The sequence below is a fragment of the Simochromis diagramma genome, unplaced genomic scaffold (assembly GCF_900408965.1).
Source record: "Simochromis diagramma unplaced genomic scaffold, fSimDia1.1 OVJJ01000344.1, whole genome shotgun sequence".
Taxonomy (NCBI): Eukaryota; Metazoa; Chordata; class Actinopteri; order Cichliformes; family Cichlidae; genus Simochromis; species Simochromis diagramma.
In genome coordinates, this window is record NW_024387375.1 from 8,883,783 (window position 1) to 8,911,062 (window position 27,280).

General features: G+C 38.3%; 1 long non-coding RNA gene across 1 annotated transcript in view; it reads left to right on the forward strand.

Moving 5' to 3' along the window:
* Positions 1-211: 211 nt before the first annotated feature.
* LOC120720052 overlaps positions 212-27,280 on the forward strand; it is a 35,804-nt gene continuing 8,735 nt past the window's right edge. The window contains exon 1 of the long non-coding RNA XR_005692780.1: positions 212-637. This is a non-coding gene — a long non-coding RNA (uncharacterized LOC120720052). The remainder of the gene's footprint in view (positions 638-27,280) is intronic.

Here is a 27,280-nt window from a genome sequence, read left to right on the forward strand (position 1 = left end):
GTCACTGATTATAGTTAATCCCTTAAGGTGGTAAGAATATTTATTGTAGTTAATAGTCTTTATTATATTATGAAATTAAATAAATGTCACCTGATGACATCGTCTTCCACATGTTCTTATATAAGGTTATTATTCACATCATATTTTTCTTCTTATTCTTTTTGTTAAGGGCGGGTCTTAGTGACAAATTTAACAATCAGTCAGAAGGGACTTTCCTATGTAATGGTGAAATTGTCATGGTCTGGGTGGACCCTGCAGTTCTCCAACAGCGGTCCTCCTCCTTTGGGCGGAGATTGGTTGCTCCTCCCTGGCTGACCACCTGTGGGCAATTATTCCAGCAGCATATAAGACCTGCACGCTCAATTAGTCATCGTCTGAGTATCTGCTATCCCATGTTAGTCAGTGGTGTATTATTGCTCAGTCCAGCTCTTGTGTGATAACTTACCTACTCTTCCCCCCCCCCCCGTCTTCAGAGTTGGTTCCTGGAGTGGGGTTCTTGCCTTAGTCATTCCTGCTTTTCTGGACCTGGGTCACCAGCTACTGGTACAGCATTGCCAACTAGCTTGCCACTCACCTGCTTGCCTCACCGCGCCTCGACCTCGAGCTCCCCTGGGCCTTGCGCCCCACCTGAAACCAAGTAAGGCGACTCAATTTAACTCTGGAGGATTGCTCATTGACTGCTGGACCCCTCTGACTGTGCTCTCCTCTCATTACAGTGCCCTGCTCTCTTCATAGTATTTTCCCAGCCACAGCTGTCCAGCTGTATTCTAGAGCTGTCTAGTTTTCATTTAGTTGCCTTAGTTTTGACAGCGCGCCAACTAGTGTAGTGGCATCGTTAAATTTGGCTTTTGTGTTTACCTTGTGGGGAAAAAAAAATTAACGTGTGTGTGTGTGGTCAAGACAGGTGTTCGTCCACATCCTCTAATCTAATGCTCACGCGTGTGTGTGTGTGTGTGTGTGTGTGTGTGTCCACGAAAAGGGTATGAAACTGCCTTGCCACAGAAAATAAAATGCTTACAAAAGATTTTTTTTTTAAAAAAAAAAAGAGTCACTTAGGAGGATAATCTAATGCAAGAACAATATCCTGAAATGTTTTAGTGTTCTAAATGCCTGCCACATTGTCTCAGTAATTAGTCGGTTTCTTTATATGTTCAATCAAGTAGAGAATTTGAGTTTTAAAAAAAAAAAAAAAAATTACAGGCCTGCGGTTGTCGTCTTCTCGCTCCTTAAATTGTCTGAGTCAGTATTACACACAATATGATTTAATGTAACTTAATTGGCTAGGAGGCCATCCATCAGTGCCTGCTGAGATATATGTGTATATGACTCAACTTGCAAAAGTTCAACTAGTGAGGATTAAATTCTGTCTGAAGACTTTGAGCTGTGGAAGCTGATATAGTAGTAAGACCTTTAGGAATGAGGAGTATTTACAGTACCATCTGGTTTCATTGTTTACAGGCTGTTCGCAGCTGTGTGAAAATGTTTGTCCCTTTCCTGATTTCCTATTTTGCTGGAGCTTGTCATACTTGTTTCAGATCATCAAACAAATGTAATTATTAGAAAGAGAACACAAAATACAGTTTCTAAATGAAGGTGTTTATTATTAATTGGGAAAAAAATCATGGCCCTGTGTGGGGGGGGGGGGAAAGGATTGTCACCTAAACATAACTGGTTGTGCCACCCTTGGTAGCAACAACTGCAATCAAGCATTTACAGTAACTGGCAATGAGTCTTTTACAGCATTGTGGAGGAATTTTGACCCACTCATCTTTGCAGAATTGTTGTAATTCAGCCACATTGGAGGGTTTTTGAGCATTAACCACCCTTTTAAAGTAATGCCACAGCATTTCAATCGGACTAAGGTCAGGACTTTGACTATGCCACTCCAAAGTTTCCATTTTCTCGAGTCTTTCATAGTGTTGGTATGTTTTGGATTTTTGACCTGCTGCAAAACCCAAGTGAACTTCAGCTTGAGGTCACAAACACTTGGCCAGACATTCGCCTGTTAAAGGAGAAGCTTAGAAAAAGAAAGGAAACTTGCCTATCACATAAAGATGTTATCCTGTTTACTGTTTGTTGGGTCTGTTTCCACAAGCCCCGCTAGTTTAGAGACTTATTCATCATGAAGAAAACAAGACATGACAGAACATCTTCAACCCTGCTAGCGAGGGAAGCTTTTGGTCAAGAACCAGCTCTTGGAGCTCACGCTCCTAACCTGTCTCCAGCCCAAAATCTTTCAAAGAGCAGCTTCCCTCGCAGCTATTTATTGACAAACTGTTACAGTTCACACAATACACATCACAGCACAGAGTGGCTGGAGAGGTGCTCAGGATCAAAGGAATGTCTTGATCCTACTACTTGAACCAAGACTGTACAAATTTAAGAACATAATGACAACATTCAACAATTAGACTTAACACTGTTGATATGCTGTTCCTTTTCTAAAATCAGTCCCAGACCATCACACTACCACCACCATATTTTACTGTTAGTATGATGTTTCTTTTCTGAACTGCTGTGTTACTTTTAAACCAGAAGTAATGGGAAACACACACTCCAAACAGTTCATCAGCTAACTGATCATCTGCAGAGGAATGGCTTATTTGAAGAGTTTCAGTCAGGTTCCGGGTTACAAATGATCTTCTTATGGCCTCTGACAGTGGACTCATCTCTGTGCTTGTCCTGCTAGACCTTAGTGCTGCGTTCGATACTGTTGACCATAATATCCTATTAGAGCGATTAGAACATGCTGTAGGTATTACAGGTACTGTGCTGCAGTGGTTTGTATCATATATCTAATAGACTCCAATTTGTACATGTAAATGGAGAGTCCTCTTCACACACTGAGGTTAATTATGGAGTTCCACAGGGTTCAGTGCTAGGACCAATTCTGTTTACATTATACATGCTTCCCCTAGGCAGCATCATTAGAAGACAGCATAAATTTTCACTGCTATGCAGATGACACCCAGCTCTATCTATGAAGCCAGATAACACACACTAATTAGTTAAACTGCAGGAATGTCTTAAAGACATAAAGACCTGGATGGCCGCTAACTTTCTGCTTAATTCAGATAAAATTGAGGTTATTGTACTCGGCCCTGAAAAGCCTAGAAATATGGTATCTAACCAGATTCTTACTCTGGATGGCATTACCTTGGCCTCCAGTAACACTGTGAGGAACCTTGGAGTCATTTTTGACCAGGACATGTCCTTCAACGCACATATTAAACAAATACGTAAGACTGCGTTCTTCCATTTGCGCAACATCTCTAAAATTAGAAATATCCTGTCTCAGAGTGACGCTGAAAAACTAGTTCATGCATTTATTACTTCCAGGCTGGACTACTGTAATTCATTATTATCAGGATGTCCTAAAAACTCCCTCAAAAGCCTTCAGTTAATCCAAAATGCTGCAGCAATAATCCTGACAGGGACTAGAAAGAGAGAGCATATTTCTCCTGTTTTGGCTTCCCTTCATTGGCTTCCTGTTAAATCCAGAATTGAATTCAAAATCCTGCTTCTCACATACAAGGTCTTAAATAATCAGGCCCCATCTTATCTTAATGACCTTGTAGTACCATATCACCCTATTAGAGCACTTCGCTCTCGCTCTGCAGGCCTACTTGTTGTTCCTAGAGTATTTAAAAGTAGAATGGGAGGGAGAGCCTTCAGTTTTCAGGCCCCTCTTCTGTGGAACCAGCTTCCAGTTTGGATTCGGGAGACAGACACTATCTCTACTTTTAAGATTAGGCTTAAAACTTTCCTTTTTGCTAAAGCATATAGTTGGGGCTGGACCAGGTAACCCTGAATCCTCCCTTAGTTATGCTGCAATAGACGTAGGCTGCCGGGGGATTCCCATGATGCATTGAGTTTTTCCTTTCCAGTCACCTTTCTCACTCACTATGTATTAATAGACCTCTCTGCATTGAATCATATCTGTTATTAACCTCTGTCTCTCTTCCACAGCATGTCTTTTATCCTGTCTTCCTTCTCTCACCCTAAGCAGCAGCAGATGGCCGCCCCTCCCTGAGCCTGGTTCTGCCGGAGGTTTCTTCCTGTTAAAAGGGAGTTTTTCCTTCCCACTGTCACCAAAGCGCTTGCTCACAGGGGGTCATATGATTGTTGGGTTTTTCTCTGTATCTATGAAGCGCCTTGAGGCGCCTTTTGTTGTGATTTGGCGCTATATAAATAAAATTGAATTGAATGGACATCAGTCCAAAGAGTATTCAATAAGATGCTTTCTGGCAAAACTAAGACAAGTCCTTATCTTCCTTTTGCTCAGTAGTGATTTCCATGCCCACTCCTGGGGAGGTTAACCACTGTTCCATGTTTTCGCCATTTGTAGATACAGTTTCCACAGCTTTAGAAATGGCTTTATAACCTTTTCCAGACTGAGAGATGTCAATTACTTTGTTTCTCATTTGTTCCTAATTGTCCTTGGATAGCAGGATGATGTCTGGCTTTTGAAGATCTTTTGGACTACTCCACTTTGTCAGGCAGGTCCTATTAAGTAATTTCTTAATTGAGAACCGATGTGGCAGTAATCAGTCCAGGGTGTGGCTAGAGAAATTGAACTCAGCTTTCCAAAGATGTGATACACCACATGTTATAATGAGGCTGTGTAGGGGTGGCAATCACTTTTTCCACACAAAGCCATGTTAGTTTGGATTTTTTTTTCCCCCCCCATTAGAAACTGCATGTTGTTTACTTGTGTTATCTTTGTCTAATATTTATATTTTGTTTGATGATCTGAAACATTTAAGAGTGACAAATGTACAAAAAAGTATGAAATCAAAAAGGGAACAAACACCTTTTCACATAACTGTTATTTTGAAATAACAGCAGAGTCCTGTGTAGAGTCTCTTAGAGGAATCGCAGATTCAGAAAGACAGACTCTGCTTATAATTTATTCAACCTCGAAATCAACTGCCAACTTCACAGCTAAATTCAAACTGATTTGATATGTGTTGCGTTATGTGCTTGTTCTGCTAATCCGCAGGGAAAACCAGCAAACATTTCTGAAAGATACAAACACAGGCACAGTAATGGACTGCTGGCTTTAAATGATAGCTCTGCACAAATGACATCAATGCTAATGTTGCGTGTGTCACTGTAGCACCTGATGACTGGAGGATTGAACGGGGGCACACCTTCTGTCAAGAAAGAAAGGCAGGAGAGTCACAGGGCCGGTAAGACGAGGTGCAGCACAGGAAAACTTAGTAACAGAACGGTGACATGGGTTAAGCAGACAGGGCATTGTGAGGCTGGGCTGCAACAGTAATTATGCAAATTAACGTCAACTACAAACTTTTTGTCACACATTCTTTCTATAAGGGATCAAAATGACCATCTGCCACCTATGAGTTCAACACCTGCAGCTGACCGATTGACTGAAATGCTGCTGTGTCACCAGGCAGTGATGTTTGTCACTGCTGCTTCTTTGGATTTTTTTTTTTTTTTTTTTTTTTTTTTTTTTTAATGGCATAAGGTTTTGTTTCCATTTTACTCTTTGGTTTCATTTTAGTCATTTTAGTAAATTTCACCTTAGTGGGTGTGTTGTGTGTGTTGTGTTGCTGTTTCGCTGTTTGCTTTTTTTTTTTTTTTTTTTTTTAGAAGTACTTTCCAGACCTGTTAGAAAGGAGATAATGCTTGCAGCTGTTCCAGTCCGTTAACTCGATGCTTTCAGATGTGCTAGGACACGGAGAGGATTTGTAAGATTTGGCAGTCCTGAGGACATTTAACAATGTAGAGAAGAGAGAGAACATTTTATTGCCTTAGTAGTTTTCATGTATCCACTGACTGTGTCCAGTGATTCCCTGGTGTGAAATGTCTTCATAATCAGCCCTGCATAAACTGTGGAAAAAATACTAAGCCATAACCATCAATTCATCTATTTTCTCAACAGCTTGTTCGAGGGGGTTCGTTGAGAGGTTAGAGCTTGTTCCTGCTGAGGAACATTTGTTGCATGTAAATTATTGCATGCAACATAAATATTAGTCTACATACCTTTTAATAAATATTTAGACAGCGGAAAGAAGTTTGAGTGATATTTCACCTTCCTGTGTTCATGCCTCACTGGTCTCGCCAGGTGGGAACAAATACGATAAAAAGCAGTTGTGCTGAGTGCTGTTAAAGTGCCAATGATACATTTGGGAGGGAGAGAAGTAGTGTTTTAACAAGAGGGGAATCTTATCTCTTTCTTAGGCCCTGTCACACAAACCTAGAGGCCAATCAGTGACTATCTGGAAGTCTTAGGTTGCCATGGAAAAATAAGCATACCTTGGGCGCTTGGCGAGTAGTTTCTTGGATGTTGCTGGCAGTGACTATGTGAAATCTTATGGCTGCCAAAGAAATCCTTGTGATAGCTTTGTCGATAGCAGTGATTGCTTTGGATATACAAACTCTGTAGCAACTCTGGCAATGTGCTGGCAAGCAAAGCAATCACAAGGAGGTTTTTAGTGCAGCACTATACACTTGTTTGCAAACTAATTAATCATGTAAATGCTAGAAACCTTCAACAACCACTTGCCAACTGGTTGGGGAATACACATTTTTCCCTAATTACCCCTGGCTGTCATTGGGTTGTTAACCCCGCCTCTAGGTCTTTGAGAGTAGGGCTTAGGAATTTACAAATATCACCTCATCAGCAGAAAGTTGAACATGAATATGGTAAATGGCCTGTATTTGTATAGCGCTTTACTAGTCCCTAAGGACCCCAAAGTGCTTTACACATCCAGTCACCCACCCATTCACACACTGGTGATGGCAAGCTACATTGTAGCCACAGCCACCCTGGGGCGCACTGACAGAGGCGAGGCCGCCGGACACTGGCGCCACCGGGCCCTCTGACCACCACCTGTAGGCAACGGGTGAAGTGTCTTGCCCAAGGACACAACGACCGAGACGGTCCAAGCCGGGGCTCGAACTGGCAACCTTCCAACTACAAGGCGAACTCCCAACTCTTGAGCCACAATCGCCCAAAATATGTTCCTTTTAACATTTTCAGATCAAGCTTGAAGTCTCCACCTGCCATGTGCAGATCATTGTATCAGAGAACAGTACTTTCACTATAAGAAAACATTAACATAAAGGTGACATTTAAATACTTAGCAATAACCTTTTCATAGAATAGTGATGGGCACATGCAGACCTAAGCATTTGTTGCTATAAAAAAAAAAAGTGACTGAGGTTTTAATATTTTAATATCTACCTGGAAACCTTTGAGAAATGAATAATTTGATGGTGTGCATTTTATTGTTGTACATTTATCACTAATCTAAGCACAATATAGTAACTTTGTTTTATCAAATTGAGTCCTTACCTGTTTTAGACATACACTTTTTCATGAATGAAGTTCTGTATCATACATTTCCTTATTTTCATAGAAGCACACCAAGGATAGTAACAGAACCTGGACAGCCCCTCTACATGTCAAAACAACTTGCTGTTATCATTGCAGTGATGGAAGCCTCCCACTCTTTCTTTGCCAGCAAATCATATTCTCCTCTGAAACAAAATGTGCCATTAGAATAAATGACTAAAATATTTTTTTAATTAGTGTAAGTCTCAAACTTGGACAGAAGAAGAAAGGCTACAGGGAAACTTTCCTTTGTGTGTGAAAGTCTGTCTAGCTGTGAAAGCCAGAGCAAGGGAGAAAGAGATGAGTGTGTCTGGTGTGTTTGTGCTGTAAGCCTGCAGTGCTGCAGACAGGAGCAATCAGCTTGAAACATTCTGCTATAAGAGGTCATAACCAACAACTTTTTATGAAAACAGCTGCGTCTGTGAGTTGGTGTGTGGATACATCAGTATGAATTTTCCAGTTTTTAATACGCACTTGTGTGCATTTCTGTCTGTATCATTGTGAAGGATCTGCCAGTAGCTAGAGTGTTAGGGGATATTCAGACAGAAAATAACTCTGTGATGAGAAAAGGTTTGAGGGACTGCGTGATTGGTGTGTTACCCTCTACTGGTAAAACATCCCTGAATTTCAAGCCTGTTCAGCCCCAAAATTCTGAGCCTTAGTTTATTAATTAGTACTATTACTAGCAGCTCATTGTTTGCTAGGCTACCAATAAGGCTGATCTACTTCAAAATATCCTTACCCAAAAATAAAACAAAACAACACTACATTTAAGAGTCTTTCAATAGTATTCATATATATGTTCAAATTTCATTATGGTTAAGGAAGAATGTTATCTTTATGAAATATGAGATGAAATATGAATAAGAAAAATATTTATGGGTAAAGTTCATCATTGCGCACACACATATGTAAAAACCCTACCATACACCCTGTTTTTCATTTATGTGGACCAGCAGTTCTCTACACATAACATTAACCTGAAACTGTAGGCTTAGTAGTAGGATGCAATGCAAATCTTAAATTATTGATCAAAGAAACCAATATGTATAATACATCCCTTAAATCCCTCTTTTAAAATTAAAGGTTAAATGCATAATTTTTGGTGATTACTAGCAGGTATACCAACATCAAAGAAAAGGTTTGTGTAATACACAACGTTTTTATATATGTGTATATATAGGAAGATAAGATATGATTAAGAATAACAAGATTATTAACCATATAAATCCGTGCCATGTGTGACTGAACCGAAAAAGTGTGCAGGCCTGGCAAAACCCTGACTTCTGATGGCTTAAGTGAAGTGACGTACACAGTGTTTCTTTCTTTGGAAGATATAGCATATGTGGTTGGGATCTAAACTGCCTGCTTGTTCTGACAAACCAACACACAAGGCATCACAGTCCAAGTATTCACTTTTCATAGGTGGCTGTCAGCTGCGGTAGACTTCTGTCTTTACAGATCTGATGCTTAGGGCCTGCTCTTGTACTGAGACTGAAATTCATTTTCATTACTCGTGATCCTGTGGCAATATAGAGATGACTCTATATAGGGGATATAATCCAATCTGTTCCCTCCAACTTTTCATTAAGCCACAAAAAACAGCTTTTCCAGAGTGAAAACTACTGTTGACAACATAAAAGAGAAATACACCTCATTCAGAGCAACGGGAGATAAAAGGAGGCAAGATACTGAACCCTGAGTTGCCCCTGTTAGATTCACGGGAGTGAGTGTGTGCGTGAATGTTAGACACAGAGCTTGGGTATAGAATACGAGGGCTATATAAAGGTGTTTGTGGTTGGATGAATGAGGTTTTAGGTAAAAAGCATTTTGAGGGCTGAATCATAAGAAATGCCATGTAAATACCAGACAATGTGTTTTTCCCAACAAGATATTCTGTAACACAAACCATCGTCCTGTCAACAAAGACACAATAGAAACACTAAATGTTGTTGTGTCTGATGCCCTCAATCATATGTTGGCAGACACTCTGCCGAACACTAAGTGGCCAGGTCTGCTCAGAGCAGGAGTTAACAAAATGCTATCATCCTTTACTGTGTATGGCTCTGTGGAAATTGATATGTGGCAGCTGCTTGTGTTTTATGGTGGGTTCATTACAGTGTCCGTGTGGGCGTTTGGGTTAGAGTCATTGATCCCTGCTTCCTGTTGAGCTTATTTGTTGAGTTGAGTTTATTTTATATATCTTGTTTGAACTGAGAGTTGATGATGGGTGGATACCATTTTATGTTTATGTACTTGATTTGCCAATGCTGCATGTGTTGCAAAGCTTGCTGGGATACCATGCATTATTTTTTGTCCTTATTCATGCTCATTTATCAACATCAACATAGATGAGGGCACGCTTGATCTTTGCTTTGCTTGTAAAGCAAGGTAGAATAAAGAAAAAGAGAAGGTTTCTGAGAGAAATTTCAGAGTAAGATTACGACAGAGAAGCAAAACTGGCAGAGAACTGCGAAAAAAATGTAAGTAGAGGGGGGGATACACAGAAGCCACTGGAAAGCTTCAAAACACTTAAAGCCTGCAAGCATGCAGCTCCCTTTTCTCGCATATTCAGTGCCCGAGGAGACAATTTTCATATCCAGACTGAGTAGACCAAATGTTCCTACTCTACTTTATATCACTTTCCCTCATATCACACACAATACACTGAAGTCATTGCAAGTACTACTTCCTGTCATTTTTTGTGTTTAAAATGTAATATCTGGCAGTCAGCGGAGCCCCGAAGCAAATTATTTAAAGACCAGCTGTCTGTATCTGTAGTTATTCTGAAAAAGAGAAGCTCATAAATATGCTTTATGAGTGAAGTAATACATTTATACTAATTTACTAAAACTTATGTATGAATTTATCTTTATTTTCCTTTTGTTGATCTTTGTTCTTCCTCTTTGTATTGTCATGGTTTTAGTCTAAACTTACTGAAAGATCAGGCCAAAGAGACGAATAACCTATTCAGGTTTTGTTCATTTATTTAAAAACAGATAAAATCAGAAAAGCCAGCAATGGTATCTCACTAACATGTAGGAATCAAAAGCAAAAGGCCTGAGTCTCCATTCTCTTTAAAGTGTGAACATAAAATATACATTATATGTGAACTGGGGTTTATAGTGTGGGTGCAGCTCTTGATATGGGTATGGCTGTTTAGGCTTACTCTGTTTTTCCTTTTTCCTTAACAATTACATGGAGAAAATATACTGCAAAAAATAGAATGTCAAAGGTTTTTGTATGCCTAAACTCTTTGAAACAGAGGTTGGAGAAACTCCTCACTCCTTTACTCCCATCTTGTAGCTGGGACTTTTCCACCCTAATGAAAACGAATAAGATAACATTAGCTTAGACCTAAATTTCAAGCTCCATTAACCAATTCATTTTAAGCATGGATAATAGCAAAAGGACCAGCTATCCTTTTATTTTATTTATTTATTTTTTCAAGGAGCATTAATGACTTCCACTGGTGTTTTCTGTTCTTTTCATGATTTCCTTAGCTATTCAAGATGGCCCCTGACTATTTTAATTTAGCTATTGTCCTATTTTCAATTTAGAAACATATAACACACATAACAACATGTGTCTGTGCCTTCACAATAAACAGGCATCAAGTCTACTTCATATAGGCTTTGTCCAGCTAGTGGGTGCCTTTTGTTTCCTCTCCCCAGCTATTATCATATGAGAGTACAAATGCAACAGTCACATATTCATATTCCTACTTCATTGTCTCTTCAGTAGAGTTTGGGATTGAGATCCCAGTTTGGAGCTTTTAGTCTAAGTTCCCTCACGGGTGCCTATGGAGGACACTCCAAAACAGTCAATGGCTGTAGCAGCTCTGGCTTTTCTTGTTTCCATAGCAAACAAATATTTGCATGAATCACTTTTTTTGTTTTTTTGGTGTCCAGGTTCATAAAGAGAGGTCAACTCACTCCTGTCAAAGTTCAGCAGAATTGTTTCACTGTTCAACAGATTGATAGTGGAGAGACCATCCACATGTTGCCATCAGCCAGCATCTCTAACATGTTCCTATTTGGAACTTTAACAAAAAATAACATATGGTCACCGATTTCACAGCACGATGCTTTTAAGAATTTAAAATTAATTGTTGATGTTCTTAAACAAACAGCAGTTTCCCTGTCAAAAGCAAATTGTGTTTTTATACACATTTCATGTACAAATCTGACCCATGTTTGTATGAAGCATTTTGTTCATGTGCTAATACATTGTGTACTGTACATCTAGTACTTGCTGCCACTTGAATTGGACCTCAGACACTGGACTCATTTAAGAGGAGTGGCATCTGGTATCTTTCGGCCCTTTCCTTTTATGAACAGGTATTGTATCATGTAAGAGAAATTTCTCTGTTCTCTGTTTCTGATACCTGGCATAGTTTTAAACTATAATGAGCTACAGATTTAAAAAAAAGAAAGAAAGACAGAAAAACAACACAAAATTTTCAGAGGACTAAAGGGAGTGAAGCACATTGATTTATGCACTCATTAAATTGTGCAAAAAAAGTGTATGGATACTACTGTTTCTTCATTAAAAAGCAGAGAAAAACATTAGGCAAGCATTTGTAGACCACACTCCATTATATAGTACATCGTGTCAGAAACAGGATAAAAGAATGCCGACCTTTTTTTAAAATAATGACAAAAGTACGACAAAGTAATATCAAGTATAAGCATCTGTCAAGTGTGACAAATCACAAGAAAAAAATAAAATAAAATAAAGATCTGTTATTCAGTTTATGCCAGAGGGCTTTTCTGTGTTCAGAGTGTAAATCCAATATGCCCCTCTGTAGAGCAATGTTATTTATGTCACCACCTCTAAGACAGGCTGTTTTTTTTTTTTTGTTTTGTTTTTTTTTTCAAATTCAACGTAACTTTAACCAAGCTCTGGAACCATAAATAGCCTGTGGAGAATATCATAATCCACACTTAAGTACATGTTGCATTCTGAAGTTAAGGCTTGTATGTCTTTTTAATTGTCTGGCACAAACGAGGCAGGAAAAGTGCAATATAAACGCAACAAGTGTGCTGTTTCAGTGCAGTAAAATTTGTTATTTCTTGCTAGCACAAAGGTTGATGTCTAAGTTCGAGCGCTGTGCACAGTGGAAACAACAGGAACATTTTGGATTTAGGTAGGGGAGACACAGAGCTGATGTTAATGAGTGATGGGTCATTTTTAAGACTACTGCTGCCTCTCCAGATGGCCTTATTTTATTATTATTACCTTTTTCGGCAAGACTGGACAAAAACGGCCATAAATTAAATTCTCTTTGACAAGACTCATAACCAGACCAGCATAATGCGGTGCAATAATACTGCCCATAATAGTAGGAAAAACTGTTCATGATGAGATTAATTTGTGAAAATGTTATTAAAAATGCATCTGGAGGCTAGAAGTTACCAGACTATCAACTTGTTCATAGTGATATTCTTTCAGGAAAGAAAGATAGCTTGAAGAAGGAAGTCTTTGGCAATAAATGTCTTGCCAAAGACAAACAAATTAGACAGGCACTGCAAGACTACTAATATGTGCCACAGTGATTGATAGTAGATTTATATCCTTTGGCTGAGCCATAAAAAAGCACAAAGAGGGTACTCAAAAAGCAGAAACTCGTTTACTTCTTTTATTCAACCTCTCTTGAATTCAGAATTATTATAGTGAGACATCTTTAAATTGTCAGTATGGTTTAACTTTAAAAGTTAATTTTAAGTAATTCCCTGCTGACAACATGACATGACTGATCAGGTAGAGCCAAATGTTTCAGTTGCAGCGATTCGCATAAGATACATGAGACACTTTATCTTCCTGTTGCACTGAGATGATGGGATCTGTGGTGATTTCTCAGGCCCTGCCTCAATGGAATACTCTTGTGTGGTGAACCGTATAAAAGCTTTGGTTTGAAACAGCCTAAGAAATGAAAAACTGATGTTTGCATTGTATATATTTTTAAAGGTGACATTACAAAAACTAATTAGTTTTTTACACTGAAAATAAGCAGGTTTCTTAGTATTCAAGTAATAGTATGAGATGTTGAGGTTACAAAATATTCCAGATTCAAATTAACATAACCGTCTCGCTTCCGAAGCACTAAGTGAGATAAGCACAGTCTCGCACATGCGGAGTACTACAGAGACAACAAGCAGGGACTGTCCATCACTCAAATCCACACTCAATGTGCCTCGAATAACAAAGCAATAGCCATCCTTCAAGTTTTTTGTAAAGTATGTGTATATATATATATATATATATATATATATATATATATATAAAATACTGCAAAATGGCTTATTTGTAGCTGGAGATGATGAAGAAGCATTTGTTATGTGCTTCTTCGTATACTTTGATGGAGTTTAAAAATGGGTTATTGCTAGCCTAACTCCCACGGTTTCAAGCAATCATGTTTCTGCTGGTAGGATTCAAATGCAATATCAGAGAAAAACCATTAAGTGTCACTGATGTAAGTTTAGATTTATTGAGCATTTATTGGTATAATAAATAGAAACCAGCAGACTTTTTTTTTTCATTGTATTTAAAGTAGCAGAGTGGTAGTATAACAATAAATGGCTTGAACTTTTGGAGTAAGCTACAGCTAAAAGCCTCGCTGATATTTTACTTAGGCAGACAACCTTTCCAGTTATTTGAAACACGTACTGCTTGTGTTGCAGGTTCTTGCCAGTTGTGCTAGTTTGAAGGATTCAGTTTGGGATTCAGCTGTAGCTCCGGAGGTAGAGTGGGTCATCTACTAATCTACACATCTGGTCTAAGAATCCATGAGAAACCAAATATGCAGATCAGTCTTCTGTGGGGAATGAGGGAGCAAGCGAAAGCTTTATGTTTGTGATGCTAGAATATTTTCATTCCAAGATCCTCCTGTTTGTCTACAAAGCCTTTCATCATCTGTCTCCTTGCATCTCTGACACCTCACACCCCTTACTCCAGCCCCCTCCAGCCAGCTAGCCAGATGCTTATGACTGTCCCGCACTCAAGGGAATGTTAAATAAGACTTGCAGTATATATAAATTGTTTTATACTGCCAGTCTCATTCACACATCACTTTTATCTGTGCCAGAATGCTTTCTAACAGTTGCGCACATACACTGGATGGATGCATCAGGAGGAAGCCAGGGTTCAGTATCTTGCCCAGGCAAGGATGCTTCAGCATATGGCTGGACGAGTCAGCGATTGATCCCCTGACCTTTCAATTGGTAGATGACCCACTCTTCCACCTTTGCCATAGCCATCTCCAGAAGCAGTGGTGTGTTGTCTGGCTGGCTGCCTCACCAACCAGCAGTTTCTTTTATTTTCTGCTGTGGTTACTGTGCACAATGTTCTAACTCATCAGACACCAACTACTGGCAAGAAATAGCCCATTAAGTTCTTCATTAACTGCAACAGCACACATGTTGTTTATGCTGAAATGTCTCTGTGGTCTGGTTTATGATGGACAAACAAAAAGAGCTTGCATATGTGGATTTAACATTGCAGTACTCAGTACATGGACTGTGTGATTGTTAGACATTTTGCACGGGCTGATTATGGCTTCACACCATCATTAAAGTTCTGGGAATCAGTAAAAATATTATCCTCTCCTCGCAGTGGTGATATTATCTTACTGCATCGAGGCACACTTTGTATACACTCTCAAGACAATAGAGCCCTTTGACATAAATGAACTGAATTTGTCCCATTTTCTGTAATTTGTCACAGGTTGACAGGTTGCACTTGGGTTTATCTCTTGTACTTTTAATCTTGTAACTTTAAAAGATGCCTGTTCTTTTTCCTTGTTTCTAACATGATGTGAGCCCTCTTCAAACAAATAATTTAACTGTTAGTCACACTGACACATGATTGAACATATACTTATTTTTGTCTTTGTAACTTGAAAATAAGTTTGTGGCACGGTGTTGTGGAGGTGGCACTGACTGGGACAACTCCTACCACTGAACTGATTATGTCATCAGTTCAAGGGACTGCTCAGAGTGACCATGTACACATAACACAGACCATGCCATGCTGCTGAATAATTATAGCCTTTTCTTTGAGCTTTTTTGGTTGCTTGTTTGTTTTAATGCACATTTCTTAAAAGGCAGGCCAACAGCATGGGCACTCAGGGAGGAAAACTATAAGGCAAGAACTCCAAGTACAGAAAAATTGTCAGGTTTTCAGAAATAGATCTCCAGCTCCGTATTAATGAAGACCCATTACTGCTGAGTATAAAAATTACAGTGATTGGTCATTTAAACGAGTTAAGAACTTGCAAATTGATGAAGATTATTATCATAGGTTATGACATGTGACATGTCTACATAAGCTACCTTTATACGATAAAAGTATTGGCATTGGTATCGGCAATACTGCCCCTGTATTTACTTGGTATCGAATCCATGCCAAAAATTCCAGTATCACACAGCACTAGTTTCATCCACATTTTCTTTTTTTGAGCAAGACAGTGAGTTAGTGCTTTGAATGGAAGGTCACACAGTGTATAAGTGTGTATAAGTGTGGTGGGGTAAACTGTAAAGCACTTTGGATAAAAGCACTCAATACATTCAGTTCTTTTACCCATTACAGTGCTTATATGCAGGGGTTAAAGTGGGCCGGAACGATCCAGCACAGTGTTCTGGAAACTTCAGTGAACGCGTGATTAAATCTGATAAGCTGGTTAATGCATGTTGCTACTGAATTAGTCAATTTTTCATGTGCTGTGTCCTGGCATTGCTTCCAGTGACAGCATGAAGATACTTGCTTAGTAATATGACAATAATTACATCCCACAACCCACTTACACCTTATACCACATCCTTTTTAATTCCCATGCCTGTGATGCATTTATGTTGCAAACCCAAAACTGTGGACGCAATACTTTAGCATCTACAGATGAAAGAAGGAGCTTAAATGGAGTAATGTTTCTTAAGTTTCAAACAACTCCAGAAACACTCGTAGATACATAAACTATTTTTGTGCAGGTTGTCACAACATGTGTCTGAGAGCTGAATGTGCAGTTGCTGTATTTCCCAGGGAGATCATTTATATGTCGCACTGATAGATGCAGAAAGATGTAAGGAAGAGACGAAGGGAGGGGAGGATGAGAAATAATTTTCAGCGAATGAAATTTTATAAACTGAAAATTGAAATCTTTCATTTCATCTCCTAATTTATTTCATACTTTAGATAAAATCAAATGTTTTGGTGATTTATGTTTTTATGAAATGAAGTGCACTACTTTTGTGCTATTCAAAGGTTGCATGAAAATACTAAGCATTTTAGTGAAGCTCAACCGGTTAGTAATGTGATAAATTCAGTGATGCACTATGTTGGACTGATTAAATCTAGAGCCCAGTTTCTAGGTTACATCAAGGACATCAATTTATATTTGAAGCGATGATGCTGATTAGATTCACTCACTCACAGTCGTATAGCTTGGCTAATATGCTTGTTGAATTCAGTTGGCTAAATCCACAAACACCAGTAAATACTGGAAATGCAGCACAGGTCAGCTCATCACAGTCTGCACACGAAGAAAAATCCAGTGGAGCTCATAAAATAAATTAATATGTGGCTTATTTCTAAGTAATTCTTTTTTTCCATGCTGCACTGCCTGATTCCCTGCCTGCCAAATCCCACTTTAACCCTTGGCTATATTCTGTCAGGTAGGACGGCTTGTGTACTTACTCTGCTCCCAAATGGCAAAAAGTCAGTCAATGCATAATAAATAAATAAATGAATGAATAAATAAATACATAAATAGACAGATAGATAAATAAATGCAGGTGTTAAAAATAACACAGATGACACTGACAAAAGTTTAACCATACTCTGGGAATTCTCACTAAGTTTGTTTAATTTCACAAAGAAAAAATAAAATAAAGGCAAAAAATCCACAAAATTCTGAAACTGAATCAGTTCAATCCTACTGTTGATTTATTAAAGAAAAATATTAAATATACTAAAGGTGTGAATTTACAGATTCTATACACCGATATCCTTTACAGTGACAGACTTTGGAAATCCAATAACTAGGCTTTAGCAAATAAAAAGATTGCATGTAAATCATCTTTTACATCACCTACACCAGTATTTATTCCTTAGGTACAGTAGTGCAAACTATGGAGGCGATTGTTCGAAAGAAACAGAGGACAGGGAGGTAAGATACACTGTTATAATAAGGTAGCAAGGAAACGGAGTGGGTGGGGCAGGGAGAGGGTTTTATTTTATTTTTTTGGGAAACATCAAATACAAGGGAGAGTAAGTTGGACAATCGGGGAGTTGCTTGTAATGACAGCTATTAGATTATACAGATTATGCTGCTGAGGTAGAGGCAAGGTGTAGAATTATGTTTGACAACTGCGGGTGTAGAGCATGCCAAAGGAGCAGTGACAGCTGTATGGAGGAGTCGAAGACAGCACTGGAAGTAGAGTAAGACATGAAGTAGAATTTCAAGCCAGCTTGGTGCAAAAATGAACATCTCCTGTCCTCCTACTCCACCTTTAAATGTACCAACTCCCCCTTCTTCAGCCTCCCTGGAGTCTTCCATGGTGTCCCTCTCTCCAAGTCCTCTCTTCTTTCTTTCTCCCCCATCTTTGCCTTGTTCCTTCTTTTCAAGCTCGTTTGTCTGATAGACGAGGTAATTACCAGGAAATGTATAAGGATCCCACCTGAGAGGCATGTGAAGTGCAAGTGTGTGTATGAGTGTGTGATCCAATGTAATTATAAGGGATTAGGATGTTTATCACAGTGCTGTTGTAACATTTGCACGCAAGACCACATCACACAGTCACCGACACGTCCACAGTGATTCACAAATTCTCATGTAGATATGTTGTAATAGTTTTGTAGTAGCCTTTTCAACAGTTTTAGCCAAATTTTAAAAAAGCTATAAACAGATTAGATTAAATGCATAAATGATAATAGAGAAAAGATTAACAAAAACAATGGAACCTATTGCTAATTCTGGTATTTCATATCTTATGTTTTAAAGGTGTCTTTTTTATATCAAACATTTTTCATGTACATTTCATACACTTTCACAATTAAAGTGCACATTTCTCCCATTTGTTGGGAGTCGCTCTCCTGTTTCTAGTATGCAGATTAATAACAGAGACATGGGGAGATATGTCGGAGAGGGGATGCAGTTCAGAACGCTGCAGTCTGATACTGACACGTTTGGAAGTGTCAGATTTTTGTAAAGATTGTTGTCTGGATGTGAAATGGAGTACTTTTCCTGGCTCTATTTTTTAAAGGTTGTTGCAATGAAAGTATAAATAATATGTGAGGAGAAGTACAGCATTTTCTTGTGCATGGCTAATATTCAGTTTGTCACTTTTATCATGTAGTAGTTTGCGTAAATGCAATTACACAGTGTAAATTGTATTAATTAATTTAATGGTGTAACGTAAGTACTTTCTCAAGAGATAATACTGCTGCAAAATGAATTTGCTATCTTCCAGAATTTGCACATCCTTCCTATTATTTTTAATTTCCTCATCGGTCAACATTGACCCGGTGGAGCTGAAAAAAGCAGAAATTTTAAAAATGATTTTGACTCTGATGAAAATTAGAGGATATCTTGCTGGGTAACAACAGAGTGGTATTTGTGAAAGCTCAGTCAGTCAGGATATTATTTTGAAACAGTTTAATTTGTTTAATGGCAAGGCATAATAACATCCATTGCCTTGGCAGTTAATTACTTCATTACATGAAATTTTACCAATAATTTCTGAGTAAATGATCTTTTATCAGTGTTGTTTGATTATCACAGTGTGTAAATGCCAAACATTCCCCAATATATATCCAAGTAAAAATTATGGCATGCATCCAGTCATTTTCTTCTGCTTATTCAATTCAGGGCTAACACATAGTGTCAGACAACCATTCATAATCACTGTGTGTGTGTGTGTGTGTGTACTCTAGAGATGATATGAAACAGCCTGAGTTGCACTGAGGCGTGAAAAATTGGCCCATCAGAGAATTCAGACTGGACATGTCATAAACTATCTTCTTTAAGATTTTAGAAGATTTCATCAAACAGTTCTAGGAATGAAATACATGGAAATAAAATCCTACCTTATTTAAGTTAGGACAACCTTCCCCTAATCTTCATATTCCTGTGCAGTTGTTTTTATCCATGTCCCAGTTTTTAGGGACATGGATGTAGTTGCATGGAGCCAAATATCAGTGTTGAGTGAAGACTGTGTTTGCGTGGCCAAAAAACTTAATTTTTTTTATTTATTTTTAAATTTTCTACACATGATGGGATACAGTAGAGATAAACTAATTTCTTTAGACACCTCAGAAAGTTACAGATGAATGCTGTGTTAACAATTGGATGCTAAATGTTGACAAAAAACATAGACCATACTCGCGGTTTTGATCTGAGTGCAAGAGTAGTAAGAACAAAGTTTGAACAGAGCAATCTAAAAATAGCAATACTGCTGGAGACTATCCCAATATGACAGACAAAATTATCTTGAGCAAGATGAGCAAGACATCAGCTATGTTTAAATCATTTTCTTTTCTTCCTTTTTTTGTTTTTTTTTGTTTAAAGCAACCTGTTAATGAAACTTATATTTTTGTTCAAAAATCAGCCTGAACTATGCCTTTAGGGCTGTTTGGTCCATTTCCCTCCACTTGTTCATGTTTGTCATGTTTGTGTAGCATATCTCAGTTGAGTCAGGTCAATACAAGTCCTCTAGTCCCAGCCCTCTTCCTACTTGGCTGACTCCTTGTCACCATCATTTAACCCTCTATAACCCACCAGAGGTCTAGCAGAAAGAAAGGGGGAAGTGTCAGTTATTACTTTTAATTTAAAAGCCACAAATAGCTCTTTCAAACTATATATGACTAAATATTTAAGATTTGTACATTTATAGTTACACAGTGTTGGGAAGGTTACTTTTAAAATGTATTCCATTACAGAATACAGAATACATGCCCTAAAATGTATTCTGTAACGTATTCCGTTATGTTACTCAATGACAGTAACGTATTCTGAATACTTTGGATTACTTAACATATTATCATGGATTTTACAACTACGTGAATGTACTATTGCTGTGTGATTTATTACTATTACTGAAGGTCCTCGGCTCCGAACCGTAGTAAAGGGACCTCTGACTAATACGGGTTCCGTGTCGGGCTCATAGCCGAAAAATAGCTTTACTTTGTTGTCTGGGTCAACTCTGCTTGCGAGAGACAGAGAGAGGCGTTGAAAGGCTGCTCCAACAGAACTTATTGTTTCGGAGGAAAACACGAACAAAGCGTACAGTCGAGTTTTAATAGCCTTACTTACAACTGGGCTCGTTAGGCACTCTTCTTGGCTGCAGTGGTTATTATTATATTTACATGCTTCCAGCTCCCGTTTCTGCTCAGTGACAGCTCGTACTTTTCGACTCTCCTTTTTCTCCCACCTCGTGCTCACAGACGCATAACAAGTATGGCAGTCCATTCTCCCTGCAGCACGGACTACACTTCCCATGATGCTACATTCTGCATTCTGCCTATTAGCTTAGCACAACAACAACAAAAAGGTGCTCTCTCTCACCCAGGAAACAAGCAGAGCGAGAGCGTCACCCTGTAACCATGGCAACCGCAACACTGCCGCCTGGAACTACTGTCAAACAAAACCGAAACAGTCCTGACCCGCCACAATATGACACAGGAAAGTACCGCTGTGTAATCCATTTATTTCAACAAAGTAACTGTATTCTAAATACCACCTTTTTAAACGGTACCTGTAACGGAATACAGTTACTCATATTTTGTATTTTAAATGCGTAACGGCGGTACATGTATTCCGTTACTCCCCAACACTGTAGTTACATCATCTCTTTTTCATCATCACCTTCTCCTCCTCTTTTTCATCTGCTTCTTCCACCACTGCCCTCTGCTCTTTCATCTCCACCTCATCCTCTTCCTACTCTCCTGAAGCCTCATCTCCTGAACTCCAGTCAGGTCTCTGTCATAACATAAACATGCTTATTTTATAACAATTTTCAGATTTTCACAGTCACACATCGTATAAGGACTGGGCTGATAATGAGTGGAAAAAGTAACCAAAGTCCAAAGAAAAACTTTGAGGACTTTGAGAAAGTGATCAAGACTCCTTTAAAAAAAACATTACAAGAACATCTTTCTCCTTTACACTCCTTTACAGGGGAAGCTCAAGACCTTTGCACAGTGCTGTATTTTGTGTCATGCTGCAGTCATATAGAAAGATGTGTGTGGCCTATACTGACATCACTACAGACATGCATATCCATAAAAATGCTCATAGCAGAAGGGATCAGTGTTGCCAACTCCTCAGTAAGGAAAGTCGCTATTGGTTGTCCTAAAAGTCACTAGAATTCGCTAAATGACGTCATCGCCTAATTTGCATAATTGGTCATGCTAATCTAATTGTAACCTATGTTGTTGGAGAGAGAAATAACATCGTGGAAGAGACATAAAGTGAGTAAAAAAACGTCCTAAATGCATTTAGAGTTTATTTAGAACTACAAATTAAATTTCTTTTAGCAATTATTGTTTTTTTTTAATGTCACAATTGCAACCCTGCTCCTTTACCCGGGCTTTGACCGGCAAAAGTGACCCGAAATAGGCACTCTGGTGGAGTTACTTTGTGTGTGTGTGTGTGTGTGTGTGTTTATAAGTAGTTTTAAACCTTGTGATCCACAAAACAGCATAAGAGTAAAAGAGTAAAAGAAGAACTGACTGCGTTACAGCACCCGCTGCTTTTTGAGAGTAAAAGCGATACGCGCTTTCATGTCTTTTTGCTAAGGGGTCTGAAAACTCGCTAAATATAGCGACAAAGTCGCTAAGTTGGCAACACTGCAAGGGATGCTGAGTACTCAAGGTTGTTTCATTCATGATGGACACAAATCTGACAATAAAGGAGGTACAATGTCATCGACTATTGTGGACCTTACAAACTTTATTTTGAAAAGGTCCAGATGATTCCATTTTTTTGTACACTTCAGCAGCCTACTTTGACTCAAAAACAGACCTTAGAAATCACTTTATCGCATTCTTTTGATCTCATAGTCTATTAAACTCCTCAACATACAGTGGTGCAGCATGCATACAGAGACATGTACAAAGAAGAAAATGTTAAATGAAAATGTGCAAAAAGACTTAGAGGAAACACCGAGGTATAAGAGTCAGAAAAAAGCTAGAAATCCTTGGGAGATACATTTAATAGTTACCTGCCACTAAAGCATTTCGAAGACAGAAAAGCTAACAAAAGACTGAATAGCATAAAAGACCTTGTGCTGTTAAAAAGCTACTTTTTCACATTCAAGTTTCCCATGTTACTTGCACTTTACCTCGCATTTTACTTTCACCAAAAACCTTAACAAAAGATTAAATGTAGCATACTAAAGGAAGACCGCAGCTTTATACAAACCAGGAAGGATTTAAAAGGACCAAGAAAGAAAAGAAAAAATGTAAATGATTCTGTTAAAAAATGTAAATAACAACACAAACTCCCATTTATTTATTGTCATTAAGACCACAGGATGGAGGAGGGTGAGAAAGCTATTAATCTGGACACATAACTAAATCTAAATTATCATTATTTTCAGTTTCACTACACACTTCCATATTAATGGAAATAAATAACAGTTGGCATTTGCCCTCATTCATTCAATTAAAAATTAAATACCATCTGTTACAGAAACCCATTACCCTTCATTGTTTGCTGAACATGATTTCATTTTTTGTAGCTGCAGAAGTGTGACCTCTGTCAATGGATCTGTCTTTTGTCATTATAATTTTTTTCTCATTTTATTTCTATTTGTTAATGAAAACATCAGTGCATGACCCCCAGAGTACCCAACTTGTATGGTTGGTGAACCATCGTGACACACAATCATTTGTGAAGTCATCTTTGGAAAAGTGGGGAAACTGTCATTGTCTACAATGTGCACTCTTAAAATGAATGGATTCCCAGTGGCTGGAATGAAGTGTGATTCAGTGCATAACTTGATGCTTGGCAAGATGAATTGTCTTTTTACATTTTTACATTTGAGTAAAATTTAACTGAATGTCAAAAAACAGAACAATCATTCATGTATGCTACTACATGCAGCCTGTTGTATAGGGGTGTACTAAAAAGTGGCATTTAATGGGCTAGTGAACTGTTGATTACAGTTTTCTGTGTCACGAAAGTGGCTCTTTTTTACTTGGCGATCACCATGGTAACTTATGTTGACCACGGAACCTGGTTTGGACCATGTTGTGTTCAAAATTTCAGAAGAGGGGCTTGAAAGGTGAAAGGTGCTTTCCATTTTACTGTTAAATACTCTAAGAGTAAACCAGCAGTCTGAGATCAAAGTGCTATACAGGGGTGATATGGTATTATTAGGTCTTTTTTTTTTTTTTAAGATAAGATGGATTTTAAGGTAAATTCTGGACTTAACAGGGAGCCACTGAGGAAAAGCCAAAATGGCAGAGACATAATCTCACTTTCTAGTCCCTGTGAGTACCGACTGCAACAATTTGGATCATCTAATGATTTTTAGGGAGCTTGTTGAGCAACCTGATAATAATGAATTACAATAGTTGAGCCTAGAAGAAATAAAAGCATGAATTTATCCTGTCTCAGAGCATCACTCTGAGATGTTTCTAATAGCAGGTGTATTGCACAATGCAACATGCTACGCATTTGTTTAATATGCACACTGAAGGACACATCCTGGTCAAATAAGATTACTGTCATTCCAAGGTTAGACAACAAGTTTCTAAGATTTTTAGGGATGGGCACAATAACCCCAATATTATCAGAATTTAGAGGGTAATTAGAACTCATCAAAGTCTTTAACACATTCTTGCACTTTAAATAATGGGTGTGCATCTTCTGGCTTCATGAATAAATAAAGCTGGGGATCATCTGCATAGCAGTGAAAATGTATTCTATGCCTTTGAATGACTGCCTAGTAGAACCCTGTGGAACTCCATAATTAACCTTAGAGTATTAAGTGCACTTCCCATTTACAATAAAAAAATTGGAGTCTATCAGATAGATGATTCAGACTGCTTTAGCTCAGTTCCTTAAATCCCTATTGAAATCATGTTTTAAGTGTGATATAGGCTATGCTGAAATGCATAAAGCATTCTATAGCTATATTCAGCTTTCACCAAATGAAGCGCACATTGTGCACACGTTGTGCCACCACTGGATTTTGTATGGTTTTATTTGGTGATGATGAAAATGTATAATATTTTCTTCTTCATAAAGACATGCAAGTCTCTTTTATACCAAGAACATCTAGCCATTCAATAAAATGAAATTTATTAATTTCATCTGTTGACACAATAAAGCAGTTTCCATATTTTTGTTGGGCTTTATGTTTAAATGTATCAATTTTAAAGTTTCAGAGCTCAATGTGCACTCGTCATGTTAGAAAAGAAAAGCAGCACTGAGAGCGCACTCAGCGTTAAAATGATTAACTTCTAAGAAAATATTTATTTTATAAATCCCAAGATTAACATTTTTCTGCAACATTAATTCCCTGTCTTATTTGCAACAGTATCACATTTTAATTATATATTATTGTTCTTTGTTGATTTTTATCACCATTTAATCATAACCATTGTTGTACACGTACAATGACAATAAAAGGTTCTTCCGCTATTTTCTGTTCTACTGTGATTGGAGTGGGCAGCACTGATAGGGATCACTCTAAGTGGAAAAAACCTACAGTGTGTGTGAAATGCCCCCTTTTTAAACATTGAAATGTGAAAACCATCATTGTGATACCCATTATTTCCCAAAGGTGACGAAGTGCAAAAAAGAGAGATTATATTGAGCATCCTTTATAGTATATCCCTCAAACTGCTCTATCTATGGGAAGGAGTTGGCTCGGCTCACCCAAAATGGGGTCTTCACCACTCAAAATCAATCAAAAGAAAAGTATTTTTTGTTTTTCTTCAACCAGTAGAAAAAGCATTATAGAAAGTGCCATTCCTAATGTTTAATTGGATGGCCATTATACAGCCCACCACCAAAGTCTTAAGGCACACTGTCTTAGAGTGATCAGAGCTCCAAACACACAGGCAGTGTGTCTCAGAGAGCGTACAGTTAACTTTGAACAAAGAGTAAAGCGGTCTTACTGCTGTTAAAACCCCCCAAAACACCTCAAATATACACATATGTATGCACACAGCTAGACCTTTCAGTTTGTAACCTATTTGCATCTTTTCTGACTGGCTGGATTTTTTCCTTAGATATGTGCTTTGGTGTCAAATTCGTATTTATAATTTTCTTGTGTACTTCTGTGGAAGGACTGCATTGAATGAGCAGCCGAGCAAGATGAAAATAAACTCCATATGTGCACTTTCATTGGTGGATTGACTATCCAGAGCATTGGGAAATTTCCTTGTGGCCTCAGGGTTATCTTGGCCTGCTGTGAGTTTGACTGAGTTGACAGACCTCTCAAAATCCACACATCAGGCGTGACTCTACAACCCTCTCCAGCCATAGCGCCCCTCAAATATACATATATGCATGCATACAGCTTGCCCTTTCCCCCATCGCTCTAAGGTACACAGTGAATACCTCCTTTTCACTCATGACTTAAGACAAGTTGCCTAGTGTAAAGGACTATCAAAGGAAAGAAGAAGGAGAAGATTAAAAAAGCAGCAGCAGACTAACATTTGAGTTACTGTAGCTCATGTTTAGTCAATGTGTATCATTTATTTTTTATAATTTAGTTTAACGCTTAACCATAAAGAGTCATTTGAAAGTGTGAGCTCACTGTATCTCATTCCCTGTTTGAAAGGAGCAGATGAACTGTTTTGTATATCAGTGCCTCTCTCTGTATTAGTATGTGCTCTGATTCCTAATGGGTTTATGAGATGGACCTATGGTCTTATCAAACCTTGAAAATAAAATTCAGTTTGAGACAGGCTTGTGTCTTCATCTCAGACTTTTGCATTTGTTTTTGTTTTTTTTTGGATAACTTTCAGACAAACATTGGAGACGTTTCAGCCTTAGGGAAGTCACTATATACCTATAAGTATCGACACTAACCATGATGTTTAAAAATAAGGAATCCCTTTAAATAAAATATGAAGTGTGTATTTTATTCTACATCCTTTGCACAGTTATAGATACAGAGTCTCTCACTCCACCTATTTATGGCAGTATTTTTAATGTATGTTACCAGACATTAAAAATAACTGGACATGACACTGTGCATATTAATTTAACAAACCCTAACATAAGACATGAATCTAACACACTAACACTGTCAGATAAAGAGCTGGATTTTGTAATAGTGCCTATCAGTGGAAATAAAAGGAATGAAGAAACCAGAATGTTTTGCTTGTGCTTGTGTGTGTGTGTGTGTGTGTGTGTGTGTGTGTGTGTGTGTGTGTGTGTGTGTGTGTGTGTGTGTGTGTGTGTGTGTGTGTGCGCGCGCGCACTGCTGAGAAAAATGAATTGGTTTCATTGTGTAGCGATCTTTGTGTAAAATGTGACTAAAAGCCTATAACACTGGAACCTGCTCTCTCACTGTAAAAAGGAAATGCATACAAGGATGTATGCTTGTGTGTATCTTGCACTTGGAGTCTCTTACCTCCCTCTGATGCTCTGTTAAGTTCACTTCAGTTCTGCTCTGCTTCAATAAAATATCAGTATAACCGCAAAGCGCAAATATGTGGGGCTCGGCTCTATGGACTCTGAGTGAGGACTGAGTAAACCGCAACAGGACAGAGCCAAGGTTTTGGCACCGTCCTTACAGCCATGCCAATTATGCACTTATTATAAGAACACCTGCCCTTGCTGCTATTATCACACACATAGTGGATGCAAAGTAAGATTGCTTTTCTGTGTTAAATTTTATATAATTTATAGTAAATTGTCTGCCACAAACCTTAATAACTCAGGTGTGTGCATTTCAGTAT